The sequence below is a fragment of the Rhagoletis pomonella genome, unplaced genomic scaffold (assembly GCF_013731165.1).
Source record: "Rhagoletis pomonella isolate Grant_MI unplaced genomic scaffold, Rhpom_1.0 Rhpom_scaffold_00005, whole genome shotgun sequence".
NCBI classification, from domain to species: Eukaryota; Metazoa; Arthropoda; class Insecta; order Diptera; family Tephritidae; genus Rhagoletis; species Rhagoletis pomonella.
Genome location: NW_023458559.1, coordinates 31,182,196 through 31,208,561, shown reverse-complemented (window position 1 = coordinate 31,208,561; position 26,366 = coordinate 31,182,196). Strand labels below are relative to the sequence as shown.

The following is a 26,366-nucleotide window of genomic DNA, read 5'->3' as shown; positions in this document are numbered from 1 at the left end:
AAATAATAGTGTCAAATATGGTGGCATTAGTTATAATACATAGAAGATTAATTACTTATTTATCATTTAGCAATAAAAAACCAACTTTGTAAAATAAAATGCAATACAAAAAAAAAAAATAAAAACAATTTGTATAAACTTTAGAAACTAAATAATTTAAGTTGATGAAAAAAAGAGTACTCGCGATGGATTTCAAAGTGGTATATTATTATGATTTTTAACTGCCAAATTCCAAAAATTAGATGTCATTTGAAACAAAATACGGCTAAAAAAAGGTACGGTTTGAGCCAAATTGGCAGGCCTGCCAGCCACTCACAAACGCCCATCAGCGCTAAAGAGAGTTTGTCAGCAATGAAGCATACCAGCCAGCAGGCCAAAATAAGCGCCCTAAAGGACGTTGAATGCCAATTTAACTCGCGAAGACACAATCTCCATACCGTCAAACTCAAACGCGAGTGAGTATCTAAATAAGAAAAACGAAAAGCTTTTCCATATAACCATGACTTCCTCTTTCAGTGAAAACTAAACTTTTCGCCTTGCAACGACCAAGAAGTTAGACACCCCCCGCATTAAAAGTCGCATACATTCAAATGTCTTTATTTGCTAGGAATGGGTAACCTCCGGGTTTCGTATGCCATTATTCCTGCTACGCTTCATTTGCGCTTTTAGTTATAATAAAATTCCCATTTTAGCTTTCATCGCTAGGCAGCATTCGCTTTCCTCTTACTGCCGCGACACTTTTAAGTGCGCGCTCAATGACGCCGTCGTTAAGGCAACGCAAACGCAATTTTCCATTCTTAAACTGTCAACTTATGTTGGTAATGGTTGGTGGTTGTGGATTGCATGATGCACGAGTAGTTTACAAATTATACAACTTTTAATGTGGCAGAAACAACGACTCTCAACCAATAAGAACACGCGCGGGTTGTCATCATAGCTCTTTCAATCGTTACACATTAAATTACAAGTAAGTTTTAAAGGATTGCAAATAGAGTGGCCCATTAGTGTTTAAGCGTACCGGACAATGCTGCAGTCAACTACAAGCTAAAGCGTCATAATTTAACGCTTTTAAGACCAAAAGAAATATATTTTCCTACTGTTATTTTTGCTGTTGTTAGAATGTGCCTTATATCATTTACCTATTTTATTATATATGAAATTTTAGAAAAAGTATTTTTATCAGAAATAGAAAAATTTAACATAAATATTTTGTTTTTTTTGAAGGTTTGAAAAATAATTTTTAGAAATTTTGTTGTGAGCAAAGACATCGTTTTTGCGAAAAAGCTACCAATAGAGAAAATATGTTAACCCGAATTAGTAAAGAAATTACGGTTTTATAAAAACAAAAAATCCAGTAAAATTACTTCTTTCGGGAAGAATTGTTTTTGGTAATAAAAATTTACAAGTAATTTTTAGCAAAAAAAAACCGACTTCAACTCTCATATAAAAAAAATATATATATATATATATCTCATGATCCACTGATCGGATCTTAACCAGATTGGTATGGGACCACCTATGAGACACTACCTTTCCGATGCAAAAAGAATCGGTTGACGTGATCCAAAGTTATGCGGTAACATACATAAAAAAATAAAATAAAGAATAAAAAATAAATAAATAAAAATTTTTTTTAATATTCCGACGAACTGATAACCTCCTCCTTTTTTGGAAGTCGGCTAAAAATAGATATTTAGGATAAAAATTTTAAGGAAAACTTGTATTTTTAGGATAAACTTATAAAGGTAAATAATAATTTTTAAGATTTTTAACGAAAAAAAATATAAAAGAAAAATTATTTTTTATAAAAATAATATTTACCAATATTATAAAAATTTACCATACCATTAGAAAGAATATTTTTATTTTAGAACCTATTATTTTTTGGGGCACAAATTATTTCTTTAAGGAAAAGAACTTGGAGAAAAAAACTTAGGAAAAAATTAAAGCAAAATTGTTTTGGAAAAAAACATAAATGTTTAGGGACAAATTATGAGTTTGATAACAAATTTTTTAGAAAGAAAAATTTTAGTAAAAATTTGTTTTTACTTTAAATTAATGAGTATTTTAAGAAAGCTATTATTTAACATAAATTTTGGTTTATTTTTATATCAGAACCTCGATTAATCAAAATTTAAATACGAATCAGGATTTCTTTATAAGCTTATGGTCCTGAGAGGGTTGACCACATTTTGCAGTAAATGTCGTTTCATCAAAGTATAAAAAAAAATATTTTTTTCGTGCAACGAGTATATCACCTTTTTGTACCTACAAAAATTCCTTAGCGGGAAGCATTGACATTTTCCATCCATCTGAAGAAAAGTTCAGCAGAAAGTCAAGATGTTTATCGCTTAATTTTCTTATAGTTATACAATGAAAATACGCGTGTTGCAATTTGTAACATTTCTCGCACAGTAAAAACCGCAAAACTTACAATATTCAAAGGAATAACAACAAGTTTATCGATTTCGACCTGATAAAGCAAATTATGTGGTAGCTAGCAGCAATACCACCAATCGTAGCATACATACAAACATATATATGTACATCTTAAATAAGTTATTCCAGAACTCGACACAATTCGTATTCGTATTCGTATACTTACCATGGCAGTTTTTTAATCCGATTTACAACTGTTACTGAAAAAATCTTACTATGCGTAATAGTGCATGAAGCAACAACAGAAGTCAAGAGTAAGAACTACAGCGTGTAAGTAGCAGTACTGAATGGTGGTTATTCACAGTGCTCAACAAAAAAAAATATGTTTTCACCGTCGCCTGAGTTATTTACTATGAATTTCATTGTTAGGTCTTGCATTCAATTCCACCACTTTGGCTCTATGTACATACATTCAGCTGCTCGTAAATAGAATCTATACACATATACATACGTACATAAGTATTAATACTCGCATAATATAATAACATTAGTAATACCTCCACTTTGCCACATAACTTAACTCGCGACTCGCGCCAAGGCCTTGCCGTTGACATACATACTACTTATTTATTTCCAAGGCATTCGAAGTATGAGCCTAAGACGCGGAAGCTCTTAAGCCGCAGCTTACTTACTTACTTAGTCTACAGCTTAGCACCAGTTGCTGCTACTTGCGGTTGGTTGCGACTTAAGATTGAAGGCTTAAAAGTTGTATAGAATATTGGATTGCAATCGATAAGGCCTTTGGTATTTGACGAAAGTTATAAAAGAGGGCATTGTGTTAGTTCGGTAAGGAGACTTAAATAAATGTGGCTAAGCATGTGAATTTTGAGTGGAAATTGCAAGACAACCTTAATGAAACTGTTGAGAATTGCATGCAAATAGCTGGGAGTTAAAGAAAAAAGTAGAAAGTGAAAATTCGACAAATCGTACTTTGACTCCATCTTTCTTCAGCTTGTTTGTATACAAATTCAATAAATAGCAGCCTGCAAGTGGCAGAAGGCATACAGGAAGGATCTGCTTGGTTGTGCCTTGCTTTGCAATTCCATCTGTCATACAGTTTTCCTCTATGTCCCTATGGCCAGGGACACAAGTGAGGCGAATTCCGTTCTTCTTGGCCGTCTCCTGTAGAGATATTCGGCAGTCCAGCACAATCTTTGAGTAAAACGTGAAAATGCTCAAAGCTTTGATTGCAGCCTGGCTATCACTAAAAATCCTTTCGATTCCGAAATTCTCAGCCGCCTCTATGATAGCTGAAATATTCTGCAGTAGTCTAGTTGCCTAAAAGAGATTTTTAGGGGAAGGTTTCGTGAGAAAATGCCCCCTCCTTCCATACCGTCGAGTTTCGAGCCATCTATGTAGATGTCACTATTATCGAATGGAGTGTTGAATCTTCTTTCCACTCCTCCCTGTTTGGGATTCCTGTGCTTAAGTTGCTTTATGGAACCGATATCGAGGTGCAGCGGTATTTGCTGTTCGGAATGAATCAAAATTTATTTAGTTTACAACATTGTTCCTGGGCTTTAGGTTGCCATTGGGATGCCTTTCTTAAGCGAAGAGCAGCGAGCGCTGCCATCTGCTGTCCTGCCAAATCCAGTGGAAGAAAATTTAAAATATCGTTCAGAGCATTGTTTGCAATATCATGTTATATGGCGTTTTCTGCTTAAATTTATCTAGCAAACAAAAATAATTGGTTTCATCACCGACTTAGCCACAGTGGTGGTTAATATGTAAGCATTTAAGCGTCATACAGAAAAAAACTAATAACTCTGTGAATGCTGTCCGAACTTAGGTAACAAATTACGGTCTCGCGCTGGCAAAATAGAAAACTAAGGCGGTACTTATGTAAAGCCGTAAAATGTGAGAAGAAATAAACATCAAAATCGGACAATATTTCCAGCGAGCTTTCCAAACACTTACGAAAGCATTCTGATTGATGAAAGGCTTATCTTCAAGGCCTACCTCAGCTATATTGAAGAAAAGATTGTCACAGCATTGTCCAAAGTAATGCCAAACATATGAGACCACAGCAAAAGAGAAAGCAGCCTTTAGCAGGCTTTGGAAAAAAAAACAATAATGTATGTATTGCCAGAGTGGTTTAACTTTATTTCGCAATCAGGGTATTATCGAGGTATTAACTCCATATATTAAGTGCTCTTAGGGTTTGCTGCGCTTATAAAACAATATCCAATTAAGCCGCGTTCGTAATTTCTAAAAGCGGTTTAAAATTCGACAAAGATTTGCTGCGTGTCGTTTTGTTTGTCTTCGCCAGTATTTGACCCACTGTAAAAACCTGATCAATGATGGATTTGGCAGGTCAGAAGCAACAGCTACGATGTACAAGTTAATGCACGATTGGACCTTTTATACAATTTTCAAAAAGCTTATTCCGCGGTAATGGACTCAAACAGCAGGATCTCCTTTCTTGTGGATTGGGCAAAGTACACAAGGATTCCAATTTTGCGGCATCAATTCATCAGATAAAATTCTGCTTAACAGCTGTTACATGCTCCTAAACCTGCTCTTTGCCACCGTTTTTATTCTGTTTTTATTTTTTATTTTTTTTTTTAAAGACGTATCTCCCCGCTTCTTCAAAAATCACACGATTTGACGGAGATTCATTTTAAACCTCGTTTGCTATCATACGTACGGTGACCATATTTATGAAAGCCGAATACGGGACAAAATATAATTTTGGAAATTTTTTCCACACTGTATTCTCTGAAATAGTATCCTTATAGTAACATTACAAATTTGTAGGATAAATTTCTGGAGATTTTTACCCCGTAAATTTGTTACGAAAAATTGGTTAAATTCTAGTATAATAAAGTGCAATTTTAAGTCCGTAAGCCTTTCCACTAATTTTTGGAAATTTTTTTTTTGTTGTCGGTGTTACGCATTTTTTTCATACAAAATATGTTCGACCATATCTTTGAAAGAGTTTTTTTTTATGAGTTACAAAACTGCAAACCAAATTTTTTCTACAGATTCTAATTAAAAAGTTTGATATTTTGACGAAACATTGCAGAATTAATTTTTATAGTCCTTGCGCAAAGATGGAAATTTGTTATTTTATCGTGTTGGTTAGGAAAAGAGCTTTACTTTCATAAAATAAATAATAAACTAAGGAAAAATAGCTAAAACTTACTAAAATATCGAGGCCTAATTTCTATTGTGGCCACTGTATGTATTCCTCTATTCGAATCACAGGCATTCAGATTAGAAAATAATAACGTTTTATAAAGAAAACTACGATCATATACCAACATCACTTAAAACTCGTTCATAGGCATGCCATTTTAATGAGCTGTTAAGGCGCCGGAACACCGAATACGGGACAAATACTGGACATTAACAAAAAATTCAGAACATTTGGCGTCCCGTATAAAATAAATAAATTACCAGGACAATGGGTTAAAAAAGAGGACTGTCCCGTATAATACAGGACGGATGGTCACCGTATGCATACGTGTCGATATCAGCGTTGACCTCTTTCGAATTGGGCAGCGTATATTTTCGATTTTCAAACATGTAAATCGAATCTGCTTTGAATAGATCGCAGTAGCTGAAAATTTAAGCATCTTTAACCGACTTCCAAAATAGGAAAAGGTTATCGTTCATCGGATTTTTTTTATGTATGTTACCGCATAACTTTGGACCACGTCAACCGATTTCGATAATTCTTTTTGTATCGGAATGGTAGTGTCCATACTAATCTGGTTTAGATCCGATCAGTGGATCATGAAATATATATATATATTTTCTTAAGTCGTTTTTTTTGCTAAAAATTACTTGTTTTTAGAAAAATTGGTTAGTGAATCGATGTTACCAATATTTCTAATTATACTAATATAGTGTGTATACGTGTTCAACATGGAAAGGCAGAAATACTTACAAAGATAATGTTTCGTATTATTTTAATGATGTATTTATTCTTCACATTTAGTAAGGGCTCTTATTTCTTACCTGCAATGAAAGAGAAATATTTTTTAGTGAAGGAAAGATAGAAAATCGCTCCAATTCAAAAAAATTCAGAAGATTTGATAATATGTATGGAGCGACTTTTTTCAACATCCTTTCCAGCAGATTCAGTATCTACGTAAAATTCTTAGAAAAAAAGTCCAAAGCAGTCTAGCTCTAAAGAAAATTTCGAGCCCACCAAACTTTAGTAGAAGCTGCACATCTTTAATTAATCGATGTTAATATGAAGTTTTATACATATTTTTCGATGTGCTTTTTTAGCAAACTTGTGCTTGGCAATGTTCTGATACAAATAATTATTTTTTGATAACTTTTTCTTATGTAAACAACCGCAAAATGGCGCCATAAATTGACTTTAGAGCTACATATCGCTTATACATTTTCAAAAATGTTGCAGAAAGTAAAATTCTTTTCGAAATTTTCGGAATATCTTATACATAAATGGTATATGTATATATGCATATGTATATAGTAATACAGTGACCTAGACCATCCGTACACCGCTTCTAAAATGGAGGAAAATATTTTTTATTGTAAAACGCAAAAATATGTACTGTCAAGTCGGGGAAGCTGGTTTCTACCGGAAGTGGACTAAACTACAGATTCGGATTCGGCGGATGAAAATATGTAAGGTTTGTTTAAAACTTTTTTCTCGGAAATGCCTTTTTCAGCCTCTAATAGTCCGTCGAACTTCAACTCTTCTTGGAATTCTAAAATTTCTATAAAAACTCATTTTTCCAAACCAAAAGTAATAACAAAATGTTGTAAAAATAAAAAAAAAATTACATAATTTAGCTCTCTCCTCATTCGATTGCTTTACAAACCGACACTAAGTGGTTCGCCACATTCGATAGACACTTGAATTCCAACAATAAAAATATTAACAGCAGATTGCTTGCCTGCCTCGCCTCATAGTCCCCACTTGCACATTTGTATGTACTTACTTTTCCGATTTATGGCAATAGTGTTGATTTTATTGAAAACAGCGAGCCGTAGAACACAAGAGGGACTTCTTTATTTTATTTCAAAAAAATAACTTGGTTTCGTTCTTTTTCAGCGAAATCTTCATTTCATTTTATAGTTATACATCACGTACGTTTTTATAGTTTTATAGCATACTGCATTTAAAAAATGTTTATGTGACTAGCACGTTGATAGCGAAAGCGCAGGGAGGACCAGCACCAGGGCAAAGGAAACAGAACGAATGAGCACACAGAGGATTGGGGGCGACTGGACAAACGATATGCCACAATATTTACACTTTCGACCCTGGCTGGAGCATTGCAGAGCAATCCCCCCAAGAGGAAGCTAACATAAATACGAATATTTTAGTAGCAATACAAATATTTATTAATGTTACGAGTAGTACACAGTAGATGTGTATCTGTGTATGTGTGGGAGCAAACGAATGTTAGCCATTCACTGGCACATTGAAGTTTACAGTTCAGTACAATTTCGGCAGTTCCAAGGCGAATACGAATATAATATTACATTGTTTTGTTTTATTTTTATTTTTTTGCAGCGAAAAGAGAAAAACAACAAGAAAACGTTGTTGCAGCACAAAAAACGTAAATAAAGAGTTGGCGGCAAATCCACATGAAAATATAGTAAAATATAAATATACGAACGGACAGGAGGAGCCACAAAAAACGAGCTTGAACTGCAGTGAGTGTCTGAGTATTTGTGTTTTTGCGCCATGGAATATGTTCAAATATGTATGTATATGTATGTAAATACGAGTACAATCGTATTGCAATTGCAGCAGCAGTGTTCGTATTGGATAAACACCCACTAAAAAAAACATCTGGAACACAAACACGTATGTTTATGGTCCCTAAAAAAATATGTCTATGTATTTACCTACTCACACTTCCAAACGGAAAACAGCAAGTAAAAATGCGCTTATTTATCTAGCCAAATTTACCAAAAATAACGAAAAACTGGCGTTGTAACTAACGGTCTGTTATATATTTTATAACTATCCTACACCCGTGCTAGCGCTATAAGCGATCCGATTGTGTTAGTTAATTAAATTAGACCCTTCAAGCGGGTGGCAGCCCTCTTCATAAGTGTTTTTAAGCTAAAACCTTGCTAACTCTCCTTCGTCTTACATTGCGATTTATATTTTAATTAATTAATGAATTTAATTCAATTCAATTTTATTTTTTAGACATGTGGCAACCCCGCTAATTATAGTCCGGAAATAAAGATTTTTCAAACACACTTCGATTGATACCAATGTTTTAATAAATCTTTTAACTTATTAAATAATTTGCATTTAACCTTTTAAAGAGGTGCCAACCCTCTTCGAACACTTTAAAAATATTCTTAGCGTTCAAACTAAAGATTTCTTTACGCCCTTTTGTTTGACATCCATATTTCGATTTTTCATATAACTTGTGTCTAAGTTAACTAAATTCGACATTTCAACCAGGTGGCAACCCTCTTTAAAATATTTTCAAACAACTACCTTCTGAAACCCTCTTTAGTTTGGCACCCATACGGTTATAAACATTTCTGTTCTCTAACTTCCTTAATTCAAACTGAATTTGATTTTTCAAATAGGTGGCAGCCCTCGCATAGTTTAGTTTAGAAACAAATATTTTCAAAAGCATTTCGATTGATACCCATTTTGTAATAATTGATTTATTTTTTCAAATAATTTGAATATATTTTTAAGCAGGTGGCTACTCTCAAAAAAAAAATAAAACTTTATTGCACATCTCCATTTCAAGGCTTTTAATTTGATACCTCATTTTGGAAAATTGAACGGCACCGTTTGTTGATATGAGCGCATTGATTATTAAACAATTTGAATTTAGCTGTTAAACAGGTGGCAACTCCGTTCCAAAAAATAATACCATTTTTCACTTCTACAGGTAAGCGCTTTAACTTGACAAAAAATCCCTATGTATAGATGTAGATACCAATCCCTCTAAGCTTGAAATGGTTCCAGAGATCTGCAGCGTATATATTTCCGGGAGGAGCCACGCCCAGAATTCAATATTTCCAACTATACATAATTCAATTACCTTCAATTCTTGCAGAGATTTTTAGATCATTTCGGAGATTCCATGACCCTTTTTTTTTTGGTATACGTATATGGGATGACCTTCGCCCTTTCTTTTAGTAAAGCCCATTTTTCTCCATGAGTATGAAATCAGTTTCATATATCTCCATACCAAGTTCCAGTTGTGTACCACAAACACTTCCAGAGCAGTATTTCCAGTAACGCCGATGAGTTTGGGATTTATTTCATATATGTATATTCCCAGCAAGTTCCAATTCTGGGCGAAAATATTTCCAGAGATATGCAAAGTCCACAAAAGTCCGTGAAGGGCATTCCGAAAAAACCTCAACCAAGAAGCAAATTCTCCGAAAACCCAGAATGAAATGCGAAAAACTACGGTAAATTCCCGGGGGCCAAAAAAAATCCAAAGGAACTTCAACTAATTTGAAAATTCCCGAAAAATCATGAATAAGACTTCGACGGTGTCGCTAAAATGATTCTATCTCGAGCACAAGAAAATTCTACAAAAAAAAAACAGAATAAAACCCGCAAACCCACGGAAATTGCGGAAGAAAAGCCCGTAAACAAATTTGGAAACACCGGCGAAGATTCACAAGAATATTCTGAGAAAGCCTGAGTAAAAAATACGAATAGTCATGAAGAATTCCGGAAGGGTGTGAATAAACTGGACATTTTCCAAGAAAAAAAACGAAAAAATTAAAAGTTTTTCAGATTTTATTTTTAAGAAGAAAATTATAATTAAAAGTTGTGTCAGAAGTATATATTTTTCTCACGAAAAAAAAATATTAATCAACAAAATACAAGTTATAGATCTTAAAAGCAAGGAATGAAACCGAAACCCAAACCGAAACCGTAACCGTTTAAAACCGTTTCGTTTTTCAAAACCGAAACCGAAACCGTAACCGTTATCTTAACCTGAAAAGGAACGATACGGAAACCATTTCAATCACAGGTTTCAATCGGTTTCCAGAAATTTACAAAAATAATAAATCAAAATTTCTTTGAAATAAATGATTTATTTAACCAAAATCAGCAATATTTTGCTAAAATTCTTGTTAAGTAGTAAATAAGTATGTCAAGGTAACTTTTCGCAAAAAGCTACCTAAAATGGTGCCTAATAAATTAAATCTCCGATCTGGCATCGGTTATTTGGAAGAAGTCATTTTGATTTTAATTTTCACGTGTATAGTTGTAAAGGACACAGAAATGAAGGGGTTTCATTATTATGTAGTAAATATATGACGAAAATAACAATTATATTTTAGTTTTCATACACCTTTAGTTTTACAGCAAAAAGGAAACATTTAAGTGAATTTGGTGGTGACGTTGTTGCTGTGTATCTGTGTAGTTTTCAGCGAAAACTGGTTTTCGTTTGACAGATTTTACATGGACGAAAACACAAGTTTTAGGTCGAAAACCAGTTTTAGCAACGAAAACATGTTTCCGATGTCGGTCAGAACATGGTATAAGTAAAAAAAAAAAACAAGAACAACGCGAATCAGCTGTTTCTCGACTTGTGGGCACGAAATGTGGTTTTTGCGTTCCCGTACTTCTGGACTTTGTTGTTTTTGAAAAAAAAAAAATTTTTCTCTTATTCTCTAATTACCAAATCCGGTCCGGATTGTTAGGGAAAGAACCTAGTGTTGATATTATCAGTGAACTGTAATTTTCAATTTTCTTTCCTCAACCTTTAAGACATTGTGATTTAAATAATATCAACAAAATTTCTGTGAAAAACCGAAACCGGAACGAAACCGAAACCAAAACCGAAATAAATTTTGAAGAACGAAACCAAAACCCAAACCGAAACACTTGGCAAAACCGAAACCCCAACCGGAACGTTATTTTGAATCGGTTTCATTCCTTGCTTAAAAGTATTTAATCTTTGCTTTATTTTCTCAATTTTTGTAAATTTCTTAGATAATTATTAACATACATATGTACATATGGTTCTTCAAAAATACCTGAGAATAACACCAAAAAATCGATTCCAATACTTACTTACAATGACTTTGACCCCGGGCTAAGCAGTTGTTTACAAAATTAAAAGACACGTTATTTGATTTAAAGTTTTGTTTTTGAAGTAGAAGGATACAACTTTTTTTTAGAAAAAATTACTTTTTACCATAAAAACCGACTAATTTACTTATAGAACATTGCATCAAATCATCTCACTATTACTAGGTTTTTTGATCACGGACCGAATTTCGAAAAATGCGAAATTACTTTTGGATTGGAAGCAAACAAATGGCCACAAAGTGAAAAGGCCGGGTCCTTTCTTTACTTTCCAAAAATAGTTCGTTAAAAAATGCTTAAAAACTTGGGACATGTTGGCTATCAAGGCAGTAAATTGTTTATAATAAATTAAAAATTTTCTTTAAAAGAATAAAAAATAGCAACGAATTTTTTCTACAGAACATTGTCTCACTGTTTTCGATATCATTATTTTAGATTTCCCCCCGCCACACATACTACATAGTTATGTATTTGCATAATTTTGCAAGCCAACATTTGGCCATATTTAAGCATTTGAAATTATCAAGCTAAATTGGACAGACCGAAATTGCACAAAGCAATTTGTATATTTCCCACAGTGCCTTGCACACAAAAGTGGAATAATTTTCAAGAAAATTTGCTGCTAAGCAACCAGTAACAGCTGGTAAATTTTTAAGTGAGCAAAAATAAGCATTGCAAATGCAAATACATTTTCACCTGCACAATTTGCACAAAACATAATGCTGCAACAACAACAAAACAGCACTCGCATAGATAAGAGGAGCAACGGCAAAGGCTGAGCTGGTGAACCGCTGAGCAGCGCTTTGGGGGCTGCCCAGGTCAACTGAGTTTGCATGAAGCTAAAGGTGGCGCTACGACATGTACAAAGGTATACTTATCTACAACATACTTATATACATACTTGAAAAAGTAGTCCCTCAGCGCATACATATGTACGTACATATGTATGTATGTATGCCAGCGCACATATTTATATTTGCTTTCATATGGGAGCAAATAAAATTTAACTTCTGTTTGTTGTAGCATTCGTTCTGCTTTCACTAAGGAGTTGTTTACTTTTTTCCAAATGCCATAGAAGTGCAGCTAGTCATGTGGCAAGTACGGCTGAAGGCAAATAAATCCACAAAATGGACGACAGCAAGCGGTTGATATACGGGCTTTGGGAGGCTCAAAGAACGAAGGAGTAAAGGAAGAAATATAAGGCAGTGGAGCATTTATAAAATATGCAAAAGCGCCGGCGGCGGTAGGACTTCTATACAAGCAGTAAAGTGATTGTTTTTGCCACCATACTGGTCTGTGAGTGCGCGCGCTTAGGACATGACTTTTGCGGTAAATGGCACGCTTGGCGATTGCACCTGAAATGGTCACCAACTGGCTAAGATATGCGACGAACTGCTATGAAGTCTGAAATGGTATTCAAAGTCCTACAAATTTTTTTTTTTTACTGTACTATTATTCCAATTTTTTTCTTACAGCAAAGCGCAGTGTAAACGTGAAAAGAAAAAACTCTCTTTGCATGCAATGAATTTCAATGCATCCCGAAGTGCACACAAGCATTCCCTTATTTTTAGTAAGGACACTTTCGTGTTACTTTTAGTTAGATACACCGGATACCGGACTTTTAAAATACGAAATGCAAATACAGAATATAAAATACAAAATACGATATACAAAAAACTAAATATAAATACGAACGCCGAATAGAGAATACAAATTATAAATAATATGCAAAATTTAAACTACCAAATACTATAAGCAATTTCCTAAATACGATATACATAAAACTAGATACAAAATACGTTATACAGTATGAAAAATACAAAATGAAAAATACAAAATACAATAAAGAAATAACTGAAAGCGAATAGCAAAAGTCCAAAAAAAAGAATACAAAAAAAAGCAAAATACAAAATGCAAAACGCGAAATTCAAAACTGCAAATAAAAATCTATCATATACAAAATACCAAATAAAGAATAAAAATACCAGGGACGAAATTAAAAATTCAAGAAACAAACTACACTTCAAACAACAAAATTTAACTTTTCATAAAAAGTAATTTGTCTCAAATACTTGCCTCTGTTATAAGAAATCTACTACGGTCTTTGAATATTTGAAGAAAGTGCGCGACATTTAGGCTCGATAACTATAATTTTGGAATCATACTAATGCCAAATTGTTATGTTTTATTTAGCATAAACGGAGTAAATGTGACAGCTATATCATAAAATTCTTTCAAAATAATTTAGTGTAGATATGTATGTAAGTTACCTCGATGTAATATTTGACTTTTTAAATAGGTATCATCCCTCTTCAACAATATTTTCAAGTAAAAGCTTTTTTTTCATTTATGTAAACTCTCTTTTAACTACACTGGAACTTTTAACAGATGGCAATTTTTTCGAAAAAGCCTTCCTAAACCTCTCTCGTTTGGCGTTGGAAATTCCATCAACTCAAATCAAATTCTCTCCTTTGATACCCATACTTAAATATTTGACTTGATTTGTTTATGGAATTCATTTTGAACTTTTTGAAGAAGTTAAGCACTAGTACTGAGTAGAGATGCCAGATCGAAATAAAAAAATCGATTTTTGAAACGCTTTCAATCTAAATAAAAATAATCGAAATAATACGGCCTAAAAGAAACTGAGCAGGATTTTCTATATTAGGACAACAATATGAACATTCAGCAGAAACTTCATAAATTCTTAGCCCTACTTAGGAAAATGGTAGTTATTTTCGAATTTGTATTTATTTTTTTTGTCACAAAAGAGAAAAAATTTTGTTTTATATTAAAATTAACCGCTATTTTATAAAATTAATTATACATTATTACACTAGCCCAATAAAGCTTACGTATACAGATTTTTTTGCAGTTTAGATTTTTTTGTTGTTTTTGTATTTAACAATTATTATTTAGCCAAAAAAATAGTACAAAACGAGTGTTTTTTTGTTTTCGCTAACTGCATATTTCATTCCCTTTCATTCATTACCCTTTATTTTTAGTTTAAGTATGCAGTTTTGTAGCATATTTTCTTCGACATGCTTGTATGCAAATTGAACTTTGATTACTTTTTCTAATACAATGTTTTATGCATAGATTGAGAAAAAATCGAATGTCGATTCTTGATTTTTTTGGAACTAAAAAATCGAATTAAAAGGGCTCTATTATTCGATCTTCGATTTAAACTATTTAAAAACGGTATGGTTATTGTGCTTGCCATATAGAAGCAAAACGTTGCAAGTTATTGAAATTGGACTAAAATTACGGCCACTTTTCATATAACGGTATATTTAAAAAATGTTTTAAACTTCAATATTTCGAAATTTAAGGACGCTAATGTACTCAAAATTCATACACCCCGGCTTACCATGTAGCGGTAGCTTTCGGAAAGGTGAAAAATATATATTTAATACTAGCGTCGGGTATTTAGACTTTCTTACTTGTTAAAGTAAAGATTTCTTAAACCTCTCTCATATCGTCGGTCCCTAAGAAGAGTAGCACATTTCACTATTCGCGTGGAAAACTAGCACATTTCACTACTAGCGTGGAAGACTAGCACATTTCATTATTCGCGTCGAAAAGTAGCACATTTCAGATTTTTGCGTGGAAGACTAGCACATTTCACTATTCGCGTGGAAGAGTAGCACATTTCAGATTTTTGCGTGGAAGAGTAGCATAAAATTCATGAAATTCAGACGGTATAAATCGTTTAATGACCATTTGCTGGAGATCATCCATTTTTCTTTTTTTTTTGTTTGTTTTATGGTTAACCATTGAAAATTTGTTTTCAGTACGTTCAATTTCAATTAAAATAAAGTTCATTAAAAAAAAAACCCACGCTTAAAACTTTGTATAAATCTAAAAAAAAAATCAACTAATCTTCATTCAAATTTCAAACTTATTTACTCAGAAGTGTTAAAATTTTTTTGAGTATGAAGCTTTATAGCTGATTCAATTATAGTGTGATAATGTGCAAGTTTCAAGAGCCTTAAAATTACCTTTGATTTTTTTTGCCGCATTTGCTCCCATATAACGAATAAACACAATTTATTTTTATATGGAAGAAAACCGCAACAACGGAAATTTTAAGCCACTTGTAGCTTGCACATTATTGCAATAAAATCGAAAGGGCTTTAAATCTATATACTCAACAAATTCTGAGAAAATAATTTTGAAATTTGGATGAACATTTTTAGATTTTTTTTTAGTTTTCTACAAAGTTTTAAATATGGGTTTATATGGATTTTTTCGGAGAATGAACTTTATTTTAATCAAAATTCTTAAAAATAAATAAATAAACATAAGTGGAAAACTATATCACTTTGAAATGAGGTGCTCTTGATATGACTGCATGCACATTAGGGTGGTCCAAAAACAGTAAAGTCGGAATTGTAATGCCCCTAACCCTTATTTTTTATTTTAAAATCAAAAAATATTTAGAGGTCGTTCAAAGTGCTCAAAGTTTTCGATGTATTTTTATAAGTATGGGAAAAAACACTTTTTCGTAGAAATGGTATAGAATTCTTGAAAATTAATATTTTTCGATCGAAAAACTCTGGTTCTCTTCAGGAGACTAAAAATAATAATACCCAGTTATTTATTTAACCTTTTTTTAAAACTAACGATTTTTTATTTGTCCCCCCCATTGCATTTTTCGGGGTTTTTGTGGGTTTTTGGCGGACCTATAAATTATAGTTACGATGAAAAAATGGTTAAATAAACAATTTGGAATCTTCTGCAGATGAAAAGAGTTTTCCGATAGAAAAATATTAGTTTTTTTGAATTCTATACCATTTCTCCGAAAAGTTTTTTTTCCACATATAAAATACATGGAAAACTTTGGGCGCTTTGAGCGACCTCTAAATATTTTTTGATTTCAAAATAAAAAATTGGGGTATATTTTTTCGATATAGAACAATCCTAGGTGAGAGCATAAAAATTCCGACTTTACCTTTTCACATACATTTTTGGACCACCTAATGTGCATATATGTTTCTCGTATTTATAAATAGATTCCCTGAGGAAGACGCGAATATGTGCCAAAACAAGTAGGAGGAAAATAAACGTTTATTCTATTTGTAATAAAAGATCGAAAAGCTCCATACACAACATTAAACTTTCAGCTTAGTCGAGGAGAAATAATTATAACATACATGTATGTTCGGTTTTTGTACGGCTGCTGGTACCACTTTGTATGAATTCGCTACTATTCTACGCGAGAATCTGAAATGTGCTACTCTTCCACGCAAAAATCTGAAATGTGCTAGTCTTCCACGCGAATAGTGAAATGTGCTAGTCTTCCACGCAAAAACCTGAAATGTGCTACTCTTCCACGCAAAAATCTGAAATGTGCTAGTCTTCCACGGGAATAGTGAAATGTGCTAGACTTCCACGCAAAAATCTGAAATGTTCTACTTTTCGACGCGAATAATAAAATGTGCTAGTCTTCCACGGTAATAGCGAAATGTGCTAGTCTTCCACGGTAATTTGAGATGTTCTACTCTTCGTTGGGAGCGACGATATGATAACCATATTAACATTTTTGACTTCATTTGTAAATCAAACTGATCATAAAAATTTGTACAGATGCTAACCCTCTTCAAAAACATTTCTGAAATACATTTCTTAAATCTCTATCGTCTATTTAACGCTTAAAATTTATTCAAAGCGTTAATTTTTAGTTAATTGCTAAACAAGTGGCAATTATCCTCAAATAAATCGTGTTAGGTCCCTTTCGCCTAACATCCACAGGTTTAATAATATAGATATGTAAATCAAAATTTACATTTTTTGAGATTTCTTATTACAATTAATAAGCTTGAGGAGGAGAAAGGATGACTAAACTTCCCAAAAATTGCGGTGATATATGCCTTTTTATCAGTCTTTGTTTTAAACTTATAAAACAAGTTGTGACTCTCTTAAAAAATATTCCATATCTTAATCCGCATAACAACATATCTGTGTGAGTAAGCACATTGACATACATTCAGCCATTTTAACACTCACTCAGCCAGTAGGATTAGTAAGATTTTCTTAAGCTACTAAAGCCCTGTATGCAGCTCTCAAGAAAACGGTCAAGAAAAAAGTGCCATATTATAATGGAACGGGCATATATTTCTGTTGCAAACCTGGGCTGCCTTGTGCTCTTTTTTCACAAAAAAAACTTTAGAAAACCGTAGTAGAAAGCGTAGTAAATTTCTTAAGAACTGCGTACTGCCTTAAGGAAATTTGACTCAAGAAAATTTCTTAGCCATTTGTTGTACGTCATTTTATATGGAGTTTTTGCTTTTCTGGAGAGCTGCATACAGGCTTTAAATAGAAAATTCGTACAGTTAAAGAAAAGAAACAGTCCAGCGCCTTCAATAGCAAAACCGATAATAATATCGACAGCAAAATCGATAGCAAAATCGATGAAAAATCGATAACAAAATTGCTAACCAAATCGATACCACAATTCATAAAAAAATATCGACAACAAAAGCGATAAATGTATCGATAACAAAATCAATAGCAAAATCGATAACAGTTTTCAATAGCAAAATCGGTAAGAGTGTCGATAGCAAAATCGATAACAATCGATAAAAATCTATAGAAAATCGATAATAATATTGATAGCAAAATCGGTAACAAAATCAATAAAAATATCGATAACAAACCCGATAAAAATATCCTTGACAAAATCGATTAAAATTTCGACAATAAAATCTATAAAAATTACGATAGCAAAATCGATGATATCGATAACAGAACCGATAAAAATATAGACAACCAAATCGATAAATAATCGATAACAAAAGCGATAACAAATTCGATTACAAAATCGATAACAAAATCAATAAAAATATCGATAACAAAATCGATAAAAGCATCGATCATTATATCGATAAGCTCCGAAAATATCGATACAAACAGACAAAGTATCGATTATTACGTCAATAAGTCCCTAGAATCCCGAAAATCTCTAAAATCTCGAAATCAAATTGAGTCTCTGTGCCTCTACCTATATACTTTTCTCTACAACAACCTTTATTTTAATCTTTCTTCCTCTATCTTTATCTATGATTTTATCGGTATCCTCATTCTCATCTTTTTCTTTATATTTATCTTTGTTTTTATTTTTATGTTTATCATATTCTTCATATACATATTCCCCTTCACCTTTCCCTTATAACGGGTGATTTTTTAAGAGCTTGATAACTTTTTTTTTAAAAAAAACGCATAAAATTTGCAAAATCTCATCGGTTCTTTATTTGAAACGTTAGATTGGTCCATGACATTTACTTTTTGAAGATAATTTCATTTAAATGTTGACCGCGGCTGCGTCTTAGGTGGTCCATTCGGAAAGTCCAATTTTGGGCAACTTTTTCGAGCATTTCGGCCGGAATAGCCCGAATTTCTTCGGAAATGTTGTCTTCCAAAGCTGGAATAGTTGCTGGCTTATTTCTGTAGACTTTAGACTTGACGTAGCCCCACAAAAAATAGTCTAAAGGCGTCAAATCGCATGATCTTGGTGGCCAACTTACCGGTCCATTTCTTGAGATGAATTGTTCTCCGAAGTTTTCCCTCAAAATGGCCATAGAATCGCGAGCTGTGTGGCATGTAGCGCCATCTTGTTGAAACCACATGTCAACCAAGTTCAGTTCTTCCATTTTTGGCAACAAAAAGTTTGTTAGCATCGAACGATAGCGATCGCCATTCACCGTAACGTTGCGTCCAACAGCATCTTTGAAAAAATACGGTCCAATGATTCCACCAGCGTACAAACCACACCAAACAGTGCATTTTTCGGGATGCATGGGCAGTTCTTGAACGGCTTCTGGTTGCTCTTCACTCCAAATGCGGCAATTTTGCTTATTTACGAAGCCATTCAACCAGAAATGAGCCTCATCGCTGAACAAAATTTGTCGATAAAAAAGCGGATTTTCTGCCAACTTTTCTAGGGCCCATTCACTGAAAATTCGACGTTGTGGCAGATCGTTCGGCTTCAGTTCTTGCACGAGCTGTATTTTATACGGTTTTACACCAAGATCTTTGCGTAAAATCTTCCATGTGGTCGAATAACACAAACCCAATTGCTGCGAACGGCGACGAATCGACATTTCACGGTCTTCAGCAACACTCTCAGAAACAGACGCAATATTCTCTTCTGTACGCACTGTACGCATTCGTGTGGTTGGTTTAATGTCCAATAAAGTAAACTGAGTGCGAAACTTGGTCACAATCGCATTAATTGTTTGCTCACTTGGTCGATTATGTAGACCATAAATCGGACGTAAAGCGCGAAACACATTTCGAACCGAACACTGATTTTGGTAATAAAATTCAATGATTTGCAAGCGTTGCTCGTTAGTAAGTCTATTCATGATGAAATTTCAAAGCATACTGAGCATCTTTCTCTTTGACACCATGTCTGAAATCCCACGTGATCTGTCAAATACTAATGCATGAAAATCCTAACCTCAAAAAAATCAGCCGTTATAAGTAAAGTGTTTAAATTTGCCTTGGCCTTCTTTTTTCCTTTATCTTTACGCAACATTGTTTTCGTTTTTATTTTTACCTTTGCCTTTATCCTTTTCTTTATCTATGTACGTACTCACCTTTACTTTTATTCTTTGATTGGTCTGTATGTAAGTGTTGTTTCACTTCAAAAAGTTTTCGCTTATTATACATACATGTGTTCATACATATATGTATGTACATATATAATATTTATAGATATGCATAGATTACTAAAAAATAGAAACAGATCCACATTAACTGCAATCAACATATGTACGTGTGAATGTATTTACATATATACACACGCTGCGATTTGGTTATAAATATTGCGCCATCTGTTTATCAAAAGCCGAAATATGTACCTACGCACACATACATACTTTTTGTCTCTTTCTCTCACTTCCAGCGCATGCACGTGTTTGCAAAATGATGACGAAGTGATTTTGTATGGGAAATCATGTATGCCCATATACATATTTGAATCAAATATATATACCAAACAAAAGGAAAATACCTGAGCTTTTTATTAAAGAAAACAGAGACAAAATCATTTAAGCGGTTTTCTAGCATTTTGCTATAAAAAAATTTGCAAATTTTTTTGAACGATTTTTTGACTTAAAATTCTTAATATTTGTTGAATTTATATAAAATCTGTAAACGATAATATTTCTATTGCTCCAAGGAATCTGTATCCCGAAAATGAAAGTTATATCTGCAAATCATAAGCTGTTGGAGCACTTTAAAGGCTCAAAATTGACCCCAAAATAAGTCAATGTTTACCGGTATTTTTACGACAGAAACCGAATTGGTTACTTACAAAGATAAACCTGTCGACAGGCTTGGAATTTTATCTTTGAAACGCCACACTCTTCTTTGAAATCGCTTCATTAGTTCTCATGCAATAAGCGTTATCGTGAAGCTCTAAAAATTACAACTACAACATTTCGGCATAGCCTCCATATCGAAGCGTAAGACGTATTCTACGTCAAACAAGTAAGAAAGTCTAAGTTCGGGCGGAGCCGAACATTAAATACCCGGCGCAAGTATTAAATATATGTTTTTTCACCCTTCCGAAACCTTCCGCTAGATGGTAAGCCGAGGTGTATCAATTTTGAGTAAATTAGCGTCCTTCAATTTCGAAATATTGAAGTTTCAAGCATTTCTTAAATTTACCGTTATATGAGAATCGGCCGTTATTTTAGTCCGATTTCAATAATTTCAACGTTTTGCTTACACGTGGCAAGTACAATAACCATACCGAGTTTGGTACAAATTGGTAGAACGGTTACCGATATACTTATATGTGATCATAAGTGGGCGGTGCCACGCCCATTTTCCAAAATTTTACCATAAACGTATTTCTTGGTAAAGAATTGTTGCAAGCATCAACTTTGAATAAATTAGCTTCAATACTTAATGATTTATCGAAGATTTTGTATTTCTCTAAATTACCGTTATATGGGATGTGGGCGTGGTAATTGTCCGATTTTAAAAATTTTCGGCGGTTTTTTATGCTGTACCAAGGCCAACAACTGTGCCAAGTTTGGAAGAAATTGGTGCAGCGGTTACCAAGATATACACATGTAACCATAAGTGGGCGTGGCTACGCCCATTTTCCAAAAATTTATAATATTCTTATTTTTCGTCTAAAAATTATTGTAAATATCAATTTTGAGTGAATTATCTTCAGTAGTTACTAAAATATCGCAGTTTTCGTATTTCTGGAAATTACCGTTATATGGGAAGTGGGCGTGGTTAAAGTCAGATTTCGCCCATTTTCAATACCAACCTACCTTGGATTAAGGGAAACCTACATACCAAATTTCGTTGAGATATCTCAATTTTTGCTCGAGTTATCGTGTACACGGACAGACGGACAGACGGACGGACAGACAGACATGGCTTAATCGATTTCTTTTTTCATCCTGATCATTTATGTATACATTTGTCTATATCTATCTCGTTTCGTTTTGGCTGTTACAAACAACCGTTATGTGAACAAAATTAATATACCCTTGTGCACAAGTGCGCTCGGGTATACAAATAAACTAAACAAATACTTGCATACACTTACTTGTACGCGTATATATAAATGCAGCTGTAGAAATTTCCTCACTTAACACAAAAGCTATTATCTCTCGAACAATGCGCTGCTTTCTCTTTTCCTACCTTCCTTCCCAAAGAGCGCTAAAGTATGTATGTGCGCTAGCATTTTTAAAAGAATCATAGTGAAATAATTAACTTAAAAAAGCGCGAATTCTTTCATTTCCATAGTGAAATTCTTTGGAGAATTGCATAGATGAGGCACGCTTTGCAGCAGATAGCCAAAACAAAAGATATTAAAACTAAGCGCATTCCTGAAAGGTAACAAGAAAATAATGGTAAGGTAATGAGGAAAAATTAAATAGTGTTTAAATCATTGCACCCAATTCACGGAAAATTAATACTTGGTTTTTCTTTCATTAAGATACATTTGGTATGATAGCAAACATTCCAGATCAACTTTCACAAGTATTGGCGGCAACTGCCTCCGAAATTTTCATTTGTAACACACAGAAAATTTTACCAAATTTTTTTAACTTTAAACAGATGCTGGTCCTTTAAACTTATGACAACATAACATAGGCACGTTATAAATCATCAACAAATACTGTAACAACAACGAAAATACGCTACTGTCCGCTCCTTTAACACTTGCTCCCCTAAGGTCTCCTACTTTACGTGTCCCACGCTCACACGCGCAAGAATTTGCAACATTCCCACAATCACATTAACACATACTTCAATGCTGTTTCAAGCTTTCCCATTTTCGTTTTATCTTTGCCTATCTTTTCCAACTCCTTTATGCCAGCTGAGCTACTTATCCTTTACAGATCCTTATGATCCTTTCCACATACAACGATGTTTCAACGCGCTTGGCGCTAATAGACAAATAGACAACAGACAATGTCGTCCTTATGCTGTTATCTTTCATGCTTGTTATACTTTACTGGGAAAAGTTGGCGACTTTTGTTGTACTTGTTTTGCTTGCTGTTACATACAATGAAGTTGGGAGGTTAGAAAAAGCAGCTTTAGTGCAACAAGTACGTATGTACGTCAGATGTATGTAGTATGTACGCATGCATAAATGAATGTATGTACGTACGTAGAATTTGTGTCTTTAGGAAGTTCCATTAGTAGTAAGGTTTTGTGAAGGACACAGAGGACCATAAGAGGCAGCTTAGAAGGAAAAGTATGAGCTAAATGAGTGTATTTTGTGTTAATTGGAGAACATTAATTATGCTAGTGTGTATACAGGCTACAAGAAGTTATACTTACACATGTTTGTACAAACATATTTGTGTGGAAGTTTTTACTTTGGTTATACATTACATATATGAAAATGGTAAACAAATTTGGAACGCTGTGAAAAATAGCATAGCCTAACCATATTCTTCGTGATTGAAAAGCTTACCAATTTTGCCTTCGCGATGCACTGGACCTAGTACACCCTTTGAAGAAAAACGCTGCGTACAGCTTCGAAGAGGTTTCCATACCGTTGGGCATATACGTTGGTGAAAGGCAGCGGCACACCCGAACGGTTGTATTGAACTCCATCTTAATGTTCAGACTAAAGATGTTGAACGAGTATATGAGCATGATCGTAGACAGCAGGCCGATGTCGGTAGATCTACGCTGACTACGAGGAGCTTTGATTTGTGCTCAATCCTTATCAAAACAGAAGATATGGATACCTTGGTTATAAGGTCAAGCGACGAGTGGTAAGAAGTATGCGCAGGCTTGGGCCACCCTGTATGGTTTTCGTAACTAATTTAGTACCCACAGCATTTAACTCGGCAATCGCCCAAATAACTCGCAATCTAATCCTTAACATCACACTCAACAAAGGAAGTGTATTAGTAGCATTGAACTTATGGAAGGCTTTACAGGTTGTAGGCTCTAATTTGCTACTAAGGTTCATTAGCACTCGAACCATTAGAAATCTGAGCGATAGAGCGGGAAAAAATATAGGGGGATTTCCCAAATTTGCCAACTTCATTTAGTGGTTTATATATGAGGGTATCCTGGGCAGTGCTACGATTACAAAAAGCGTTCTTTTCTGACACAGAAATCTTAGAAAAAAGGCCCTATCATTCACCGCTCGTGGGCAAAGCTATTTTCAAAGAAAGTGTTTGCATATCTTTAAGCTCGCGTCGCTCCAACACTCACAATGGCCTAGTGAGCAGATAACAGTCGTTCCATTCGAAAGATCGGAGTTCGATTTTATGGGTTGCGGATTTTTTTGTAACTTAAATTTCTTTTAATTTTTATATTGTTTTAAAAAGAAAAATATATATTTTTTTTCATTTCATTTTTAGAAACTTTTCTTGTGTATTTATTCCCTTTTTAATACATTTTTTTTAACTTTATTTAATTTTTTTTAAGTTATTGTTGCAAACAGAAAATTCTTTTTTAGTTTTGTTGCATTTTATAATTTTCTTTTCATGAAACTGTTTTCGTTTTTAGTTTGATTTTCTTTATGTTTTTAGATTATATAGGTTTAAAAAAAAATGAATTTTTTTCATTTGTTTTAATTTTTACAAATACTATTTTTTTCCTTTTTTAAATTAATTTGTTTTTCTTTTGTTAATTTAGTTTTCTTTTAATTTGTAAAATTTTTAAAATAAATGTAACTTATTTAATTTTTAGGGCCTAATTTTATATTTGAAAATTTTGTTTGTTTGTCTTTTTCAATTTAATTTTATTTAAGTTAAGATTTTTTTTTGACAATAGAAATATTTTTTTAGATTAAATTTTTAAATATTATTTTCCTTTTTTAGGTATTTTTTTCTTTTTCTAATTTAATTTTCATTTCATTTTTAAAATTATTGTTATTTTATTTTTTGCTTTACTCTGTTTTTCGAAAGACTGTGGTGCAAAAAAAGCAGAAAAAAGAAAGTAAATGACACTACAGATGGCACAACGCTGAAACCGATTTGTCTCCAAACCAAATTTGACAAGGGACGACGGAAAATCGTTCCACATTACATGCCAGAATTGCCCTGTAAGTCTGCTGCTGTGTTTACCGGCAGCCACTTCAACCTAACCTAACCTACATTTTGCATTAAGTTGGGACTTACATTTTGAGGCAGTTTTTTTAATTCTTTAATTTTTCCTTAATTTTTTTAAATTTCTCGCCTTTTTCTTAATCCTCCGACAGCGAAAGTTGTCTTAGTAACATTTTACGAAACTCTTCGATTTGACGTTTCGAGTTGATTCCATAAATGCAATTTTACGAATTTCGAAGATACATCATATGCAAAAGTGATGGCTATTTCGAACATATCCGAAAATCAAGCCTACGATGTATTCCATGACAGCGCTGATTCTAATTATTGTATTATCTTCTATTAACTTTTTTGCTGTGCATTCAATTTCACGCAAACTTATCTATTTTTCTCCATCTTTACAGTTATTCAGTGCAAGAGTATCTTTTTTTAAATTTATGTTTTCTTTGTACACCTCTTTCTCAGCCAACTAGCTAGCTAGCTGCCTGCTTGTGCTGCATGTATGACTGACTATGCAAAGAGGCAGAAGTGTTGCTGCAAACTCGTGCATACTCCTAAAAAAATTGTAGAAGGAGTGAAAATACCAAAGCAAAGTTAACAAGTTTAATTACTGAATGGAGAAGATGTTAATCTTTGAGCATACACAAGATAACAAATAAACGAAGGAACACGAAGGCATGAGCATTTGTAAATATAACTATGTAAAAAGGAGTATGTGTGTCACATGTGTTTGAATGGGTAGTAGGTATAACAAGGCACGACAGGACTTAATAAATGAATGTCAGCTATAGATATACTATAGGAATAACTATAGGAATAACTATTGCATCGGTAGCGCTTGGAAGTGAATGTAGTGAAAAAAAGGATAACAGAAAAATAAAAATACAAAATATAAAGCTGCAACAGGGTTAAATTGAGCCAAGCGTAGTGAGCAAAGGGCGAGCAAAAAGTTAGAAAAGATGAGGTGCTTAGTTGAATGCTCAGCAGATTCTATTTAGTATTCTGTATTTTTATTTTCAACCCTTTTTCTGCACTTTCACGTTTTAGCTTTTTTTTTATTGTTTGCTAGCTCTCACTGAAACTGGCTGACAGTTTCAATTTTGTTATCAACGCGAATGGCATCAGCAAACTATTACTGGCTTTTAGCAAACCGATGCACGGTGACTCGAAGGGAACGGATATGTAGAGTGAAGAGGTGTTAAGTGAAATAAGTAAAATACCAAATTATATGCTTAAACAAAGAACGTGTGCGTATATCAGCCTCCTTACAGAGTATGTAATCTAAGCAAAAAATGCAAAAAAATTAAAAAAAAACTATTAATTTTATATGGTTTTAGTGGCCATATACTCAT

At 33.5% G+C, this 26,366-nt stretch overlaps 1 protein-coding gene across 2 annotated transcripts in view; it reads right to left on the bottom strand.

Moving 5' to 3' along the window:
* Positions 1-26,366, bottom strand: part of LOC118738837 (Ig-like and fibronectin type-III domain-containing protein 2) — a 275,040-nt gene that overhangs the window by 168,637 nt on the left and 80,037 nt on the right. Inside the window, exon 3 of one of the 2 annotated variants that reach the window (XM_036469845.1) lies at positions 6,332-6,402. The exons of the other annotated variant lie outside the window; for it this stretch is intronic. The gene's annotated coding sequence lies outside the window, so the exon portion shown is untranslated. The remainder of the gene's footprint in view (positions 1-6,331; positions 6,403-26,366) is intronic. 2 annotated transcript variants of the gene reach the window in all.